Source organism: Peromyscus californicus, unplaced genomic scaffold (assembly GCF_007827085.1).
Source record: "Peromyscus californicus insignis strain IS unplaced genomic scaffold, ASM782708v3 Scaffold_9__1_contigs__length_137607984, whole genome shotgun sequence".
NCBI lineage: Eukaryota > Metazoa > Chordata > Mammalia > Rodentia > Cricetidae > Peromyscus > Peromyscus californicus.
In genome coordinates, this window is record NW_026294617.1 from 72513862 (window position 1) to 72521487 (window position 7626).

At 42.6% G+C, this 7626-nt stretch overlaps 1 protein-coding gene across 1 annotated transcript in view; it reads right to left on the minus strand.

The window, feature by feature from the left end:
- Snx27 (sorting nexin 27) overlaps nt 1-7626 on the minus strand; it is an 89458-nt gene that overhangs the window by 79689 nt on the left and 2143 nt on the right.

A 7626-nucleotide genomic window follows, 5' to 3' on the forward strand; every position in this document is an offset into this window, starting at 1 on the left:
AAGCACAGTCATTTACAACATAAGGTGACAGGAAACAGACATTTCAGAAGCTGGCTTGACTAGGCAGGAAAGTACGGAAACGAATGAAAGGCAGCTTCTCATCAGCTGCTCCTAGCACTGGGTGTCAGAGCTTCCTTGTTCTCAGCTCCCTTCTTTATACAGTACAAGACCGTCCAAGAGAAAAAAATGGTCTGAAAATTCTTTTAATTCTAATAGCAATTTTTCCTCTCTAGTCATGGAAATGTATTCAATCAAATAAAAGCAAAATTGGCAGGAAACTATGGGTACAAATATATACAAAACTATATTCTTCGCACATAAGAACAAAATCCAAACTTGTTAGCCAGGCAGTGGTGGCACATGCCTTTAATCCTAGCAGAGGCAGGCAGATCCCTCAGTCTACAGAGTGAGTTCCAGGACTGCCAGGGGTACACAGAGAAACCCTGTCTGGTGAGTGGGTACCCAACTTGTTGGCGCTGCTTTTAAGGCCTTTTTGCATTTCATTTTAACCTTCCTTTCCAGTTTCTATGGCACCAGCCTGCAAACAGCTTCTTGAGGATCCTTGCTATCCTAAGGACTTCTTGCCTCTTTCTCCCTTACATCTTCCTCCCATAGACCCTCAACCTATGAAACCCTTCCTTTCTCTACTACTGAAATTATACTTGTCCTTCAGTCTCAAATTAAAAGCCTTATGTAGCAGCCAGTGGGAAGGCTTAGTGGGAAAAAGCGCTTGCCTCAGAAGCCTAACACCCAGAGTTCCATCCCAGGAAGCCACGGTGGAAGGAGAGAGCTTACTCCTGATACAGTTGTCCTCTTACCTGCACTGTGTCTGCCACATGCTCACAACACACATTTTTTTAACTATATAAAAGCCTTCTGTGTACTATCTAAATAACCCTTATCAATCTTCTCAAGCATATCCACTCTTTCCTCTAAATTCCCACTCCAGTTCTCATTGACCTCCATTACTTTATTCAGCTTTTCACAGAGTAAACTGCTTCCAGTACCTCCCTGACTGCAAAGCAAGCTTCCTAAGGGCAGACAGCCAGGCGTACTGACTCACAACCCTAGTGATACTCGACATGTAGTTTGTGCCTAACAGCGGAACCAGTTGACATGAAGTGGGCCAACATGAGAAAAAGAAAAAAAAAGTCTAAATCACTGTTTCCAGCTGGAGATAAGCTCACAGTGGTGGACCACCTGCCTAGCATGCATAAGGCCTAGCATCCTCAGGATGGACAACCAGTGTTTTCAGAGTATGAACAGAACCCAACAAGCACTCAAACAAACAGAACCCAAACAATGACTAGTAGGCTAGCAAGAGGCTGACTCACTGTGAAATGCCCTTGCCTGGAAAGCCTGTCCTGAGTTCTAGCCCCAGAACCCACTGAAAGGTGGACTCCAAAGTTATCATCTTCTAACCTCCACACACATGTTGCTGCACACATGAATACCCCATTCATACATACGCACAATGCTAATAAATAAAAAAAATTAGACATTGCTTTTTTTTTTTTTTTTGGTTTTTCGAGACAGGGTTTTTTCTGTGTAGCTTTGCGCCTTTCCTGGAACTCGCTTGGTAGTCCAGGCTGGCCTCGAACTCACAGAGATCCGCCTGCCTCTGCCTCCCGAGTGCTGGGATTAAAGGCGTGCGTCACCACTGCCTGGTAAGACATTGCTTTTAAAAAAAGAGTAAGGGGGCTGGAGAGATGGCTCAGAGGTTAAGAGCACTGACTGCTCTTCCAGAGGTCCCAAGTTCAATTCCCAGCAACCACATGGTGGCTCATGACCATCTATAATGAGATCTGGTGCCCTCTTCTGGTGTGCAGACATACAGACAAACAGAACACTGTATACATAATAAAAAAATCTTAAAAAAAAAAAAGTAAAAAACTTGACCACTCTACAGATAGGTAGATAGGTAGGTAGGTAGGTAGATAGACAGGTAGGTAGGTAGGTAGATAGACAGGTAGGTAGGTAGGTAGGTACCTAGGTAGGTAGGTAGGTAGGTAGGTAGATAGATAGATAGATAGGTAGGTAGGTAGATAGATAGATAGATAGGTAGATAGACAGACAGACAGACAGATAGCTTTCTTGAAACTTACTTTGGGTGGTTTGACTGACACTTGCTGTGTTAGTGTTGGTTTGTGTGTACACTGAGTTGTAACGTAAGAAGTATTCCTTGTTTTGAGTTGCAATTCTGGTTTTCTGTTTTGATTTATTTTTGTTTATTTTATTTTGGTTTTTTTAATTTATTTATTTTGTTGTCTTAATTTTTTTTGGTTGTTGAGATAGGTATCACAGGCTGGTCTCAAACTCAAGATCCACTGACCTCAGTCCTCTGTGTGCTAGGGATATAAGCCTCCTTGTAGGTTTTTTAAAAGCTTTTAAACAATGCCTAAAGGGGCTGCAGAGATGGCTCAGAGGTTAAGAGCACCAACTGCTCTTCCAGAGGTCCTTAGTTCAATTCCCAGCAACCACATGGTGGTTCACAAACATCTGTAATGAGATCTGGCACCCTCTTCTGTATACATAATAAATAAATAAATCTTAAACAATGCCTAAAGATTGTCTTTTTTTTTTTTTTTTTTTTTTTTTTTTGGTTTTTTCGAGACAGGGTTTCTCTGTGTAGCTTTGCGCCTTTCCTGGAACTCACTTGGTAGCCCAGGCTGGCCTCGAACTCACAGAGATCTGCCTGGCTCTGCCTCCCGAGTGCTGGGATTAAAGGCATGCACCACCACCACCACCACCACCACCACCACCACCACCACCACCGCCGCCGCCGCCCGGCTAAAGATTGTCTTTTGCCTTTTAAATAGACTGAACCTAGCTGGCTCTAAGTTACACTACCACAAAAGTCTTTGTCAGTAATGCCATCATCCAATGAATAATCTACCACAGATCCTTCTTAAAGTACTTTGCTGTGATCATAAATTAAAATGTTTGCTTGTCAGTTAACTCTCTCTGCTTACCTACCATTTCATAAGAATTATTCCCATTGAGGCTTAGCTTCTAAAATGCTTATCCATGAGAGCATGGTAATAAAGCTCTCACCTAAAACAAACTACAATTAACTGTTAGAGGTTAATTAGTGGTGGCTGAAAAGACAACTGTTCACCGCAAATTAAAAACCAGCCCTTATGCTATTAATCAAAGTCTCCTTCTCTCTTTTCAGGGGTGGGGTAGAAGGGTTTTAGATGGGAGTTTCACTCTGAAGCCCTGGCCGGCCTCGAACTCAGATCCACCTGCCTCTGCCTCCTAAGTGCTGAGATTAAAGGCGTGTGTCACCACCTCACCAAAGGTCTTTTCTTGGTCACAGCAATCCATACAAGTGATTTCTGAGGGAAGGGAATATCATTTTCAAGCTGCCTGTTATTTGTTTGCGATCTCACTGCACGAGACAAAAAGTATTTTTGAAGTAACAAGTATGACTGTCATGTTCCCTTTGCTGATAACAGAAAAACCAGCACTAGCATGGGCAAAGAAAGCTTGCCTTAGCCCCCAGCCTCTCATCCAAATTAACAACGAGATAAAGGATAAATAAAAACCTAAGTCACTTCGAGGCCAGCCTGGGTTACAGCGCGAGCTCCAGGAAAGGCACCAAAACTACACTGAGAAACCCTGTCTCAGGGGAAAAAAAAAAAGAAAGAAAGAAAAACCTAAGTCACATTTCACAAATAGAAACAAAGTTCAACTGCTATCTGTTTTTACAGGAATGTAACGATTTTAAGTGGCTGTTTCCATCAAGAAAAGTGGACTATCCAGCAACCCCACCCCCCCACCCCACCCCCACCCCCGCTGTGAAGCTACAGGCAGTTAGGAGACCGCTGCTGGAGAAGGAAATTACTTTAAGAGTACAGCCAGGAGCAGAGCCGCTGGGAGATTCTCCCTGGTGCCCTGGTGAATGACCTCCACCTATGCCTATATGGACAGCACTAACTGGACTGAGTGGGTTAAAGATAATTGGGGGGCTGGAGAGATGGCTCAGTGGTTAAGAACACTGGCTGGCCGGGCAGTGGTGGCGCACGCCTTTAATCCCAGCACTCGGGAGGCAGAGGCAGGCGGATCTCTGTGAGTTCGAGGCCAGCCTGGTCTACAGAGCGAGATCCAGGAAAGGCGCAAAGCTACACAGAGAAACCCTGTCTCGAAAAAACCAAAAAAAAAAAAAAAAAAAAAAAAAAAAAAGAACACTGGCTGCTCTTCCAAAGGACCCAGGTTCAATTCCCACCACCCACATGGCAGCCCAAAACTGCCTGTAACTTCAGTTCTAGGGGAACCAACACCCTCACAGAGACATACATGCAGGTGAAATACCAATGCATATAAAATAAAAAATAATTTTTTTAAAAAATTATCTAATTAATTAATTATAGAAGGAGGAAGTTGGGAAGATGTCATGGGGGATCCTACGTAGGGATGGATGGAGGAGTTGGGGTAGATATGATCAAGATACATTGTATAGATCTGTAAAATTTTCAAAGAATAACAATTAAGGAAGTTGACTATTAACAGTCAACAAGCAAATCAAATTTTAAAAATGGGAAAGCATCTTAACACCTGGATTCCATTCTGGTTGTCACTCAATGAGGCACTCCTTTCTCCTCACAAAACAGGGATAATTTCACTCCTATCCATTCAGCAAATATTCACTGAAGAAAACCTAGGTACCATCACACATTTGGCTAGGGATTCAATAAACCTAACAGTTAACACGGTCCCCGCCCTGAGCTTTACACCTCCCTACAAGAGGCTGTCCTACAGTTAAATGCATACGCACTGCACTGCAAACTGCAACACAGCACAGATACTGCAAGATGACACAATGATTGTTATCATTTGTTCTGTCTCTTAACTGTACACCTTTGCTGCTGGACGTCAGCCAGGTCCACAAAAGTAGGTACAACTGGACAGACTACTGGGTGAGGAACTGACTTCCCCTTAGTCTGGAGTTCAGGCGCTTAATAAATCACTATTTGTTAGCCAAGTCCTAGCTAGTGACTTCCAGTGTAGCCATAATGATAACGCACAACTAGCTAAGAATAGTCTAGAACAGTCCAGAACTACTGCGTTGTTCTGAGAATGTGGCTTAGCATGTGAGTTACATTCTCTATACCAGGCAAAGGAGTGACAACAAATTCTAGCCTTATGCAGGACACACTGAATCACAGCCATCAGTGTACCTGCAAACCTGTGTTTCTGACCCGCACCCCAAGTGATTCTTGTGCATACCAAAGTTGCTCAACAATCATTTCAAGCACTATTATTCAAGTCTACCTGGATAATCTGAGCCAAAAAGAAATCAGTCAATTTTTTTAAAGGCTCTTAAGATACTTAACAGTCAATGTCTCATGACTCACTCAACTGTAAAAATACCTACTGCATCAAACTCTTTGTTCAATGATTTTCAAACATTCACATGAAATGAAACAAAAAAATAACCCTCAATAAACAAACTGTCACAGACAACATAATTTATCTTATGCTTTAACCTTAACAAGGAAAAGCTAATGGGTATGTTATCAGAGGAAAGCATATACTCTCTGAATAGCATAGACACATCATGATTTTGAATGCTTACAAGCCAACTCTAAGGGTCCATGCTGGAAATTCACACTCCCCAGAGCAGTTTTGGAGGGTAAAAGTGTATGCTGTGCAAGACTGACCACCTGAGTCAGATTCCTGGAACCCACCTCAAAGTTGGATGCACTGGTGAAAATGTCTGTAATGTAACCCCAGCCACCCCATGGGGAGATAGGAGGTAGAGACAGGAAAATTTGGCCCAACTTACAGAACTCCTCAAAGTGTGTCTTGTGCATTTGTGTGTGTGCACACACAAAGATCCCAGTACTGAGCCAAAAAAAGCCAACAAACATAATCTCAAAAAATGTAGGCAGTTCCATATCCATATCCACTACACACGGCAACTCTCCTAATGCAACTCTCAAGAATCAACAAGTGTCCTCGACCTATTTTAACCTTACAGAATTAACCTGGTCAGTTACTTCCCATACTATATAATTAGTGCAAACATAGATTGACTTTGGTTCTATTTATTGAAAGCATCTTCCACACCACACACTGGCCTCGAGGTATATGCACATCAAAGGGAAGACATACAGTACACATTACACCAGAAAAAAATTATAAGGTGGAGCTAACATTGTTAGTCAAGAAAACTTTCCATCTGTAGTAAAATTTAGAGCCCAGAGGGCTTCTTCACACTGTAGTACCAAGCCCTGCAAGACTCTCTCTCAAACCAGTCACAATCTAGTCAGCCTCAAAAGGAAAAAGGAGAAAGTGAGCCAATCCTGGCTCCAATTGACAATTATCCCGAGATTCAATGAGCCTTGGTAAGCAGACTCTAGGAGCAGCACAAAGAAATGGATCCCTTGCTAACGTCCAAGTCTGTATGCACTTAAATCTGTTACTGTTCTTTCACACCTCTCCCCGTTGTCCAAACTGCAACATTAAACTGGAGTAAAAGCTGTACATAGGGAAAAGAGTTTAAAAATAGGGAGAAATCTCAAACCTCAATTATCAAGGTCCAGACACCCGCCTGTGACTTGGTGTACAATCATAAAGCTACATAGTAACAGTCCACCTATGCTTAACTCAGACCCCAGCACTCAGTATTTCGTCAACAGGAAAAGTTTCCCTAGGACAACCGAGAGGTAAACTTAAGAACCTGAGTGAGAACACAGATTGAAAAGCTCAGGCTGGGAATAAACAGAGTAGATTAGCAGAGTGCTTGCCTAGCAAGCCCGAAGCCTACATCCCTGGGTTCCATCCCCAGCACCACGTAAACCCAATGAAGTGGCACCCCCCTGTAATCCCAGCACTCAGGAGGTGCAGTTAGGACGACCAAAAGTTCAAGGTCTTCCTATATAGTGAGTTTGAGGCCAGCCTGGGCTACGTGACATCCTGCCTCAAATAAATAAATAGATCTCTAAAGTTAAGTTGGTAGCTCATTTTTCTCCTCTTAATTGAAAATCTAAGTGGAGGGAGGAAGGGAGGGAGAGAGGGAAGGGGGAGATACTGGTCTCAGAAGTTATCAACTAGCTTAGAATTGTTACTACCACTACTTCTACAACAGTACCATAGAAATTTCAAAGAATTTGGACATCAGAACACAAACAGCTGGCAGGGTACAAAAGCAAATACCATGAAGATTTTCTATCAGCACCAACCTTCCAGAGAGAACTGTTCTAGGCAGTGTTTCTTTCCCCTGCCACCTAAAAATGACAAAAACTACTCTCACCAAGGACAGTACCAAAAATGCAGCTTCTACTTCCTAGGCTCCCAGCCTATAATGTAGGCCTAAGGCAAACCCCTCTCACGGGGATCCACAGGACCACTCATCCGTTCTCTACAATGACTAGGTCGCAGCTGGGCTCTCGGCTGCAGACTACAGTAAAGGCAACTATGGCTGCTGGCTTATACACTCACAGGAGACGACATTAGCTGTAGTTTCATTGCTTTGGATTCTACAGAGCAAATGACCTAGAACTTTAATACACTTATAACTTTATATAATATTTTAAATCTAAAATTAAAACGCTGAATCGAGTTAAATTTCCAAAGAGAAAGAAAGATAATTCTAAAAGTTTCTAACAAAAGAAACCATCA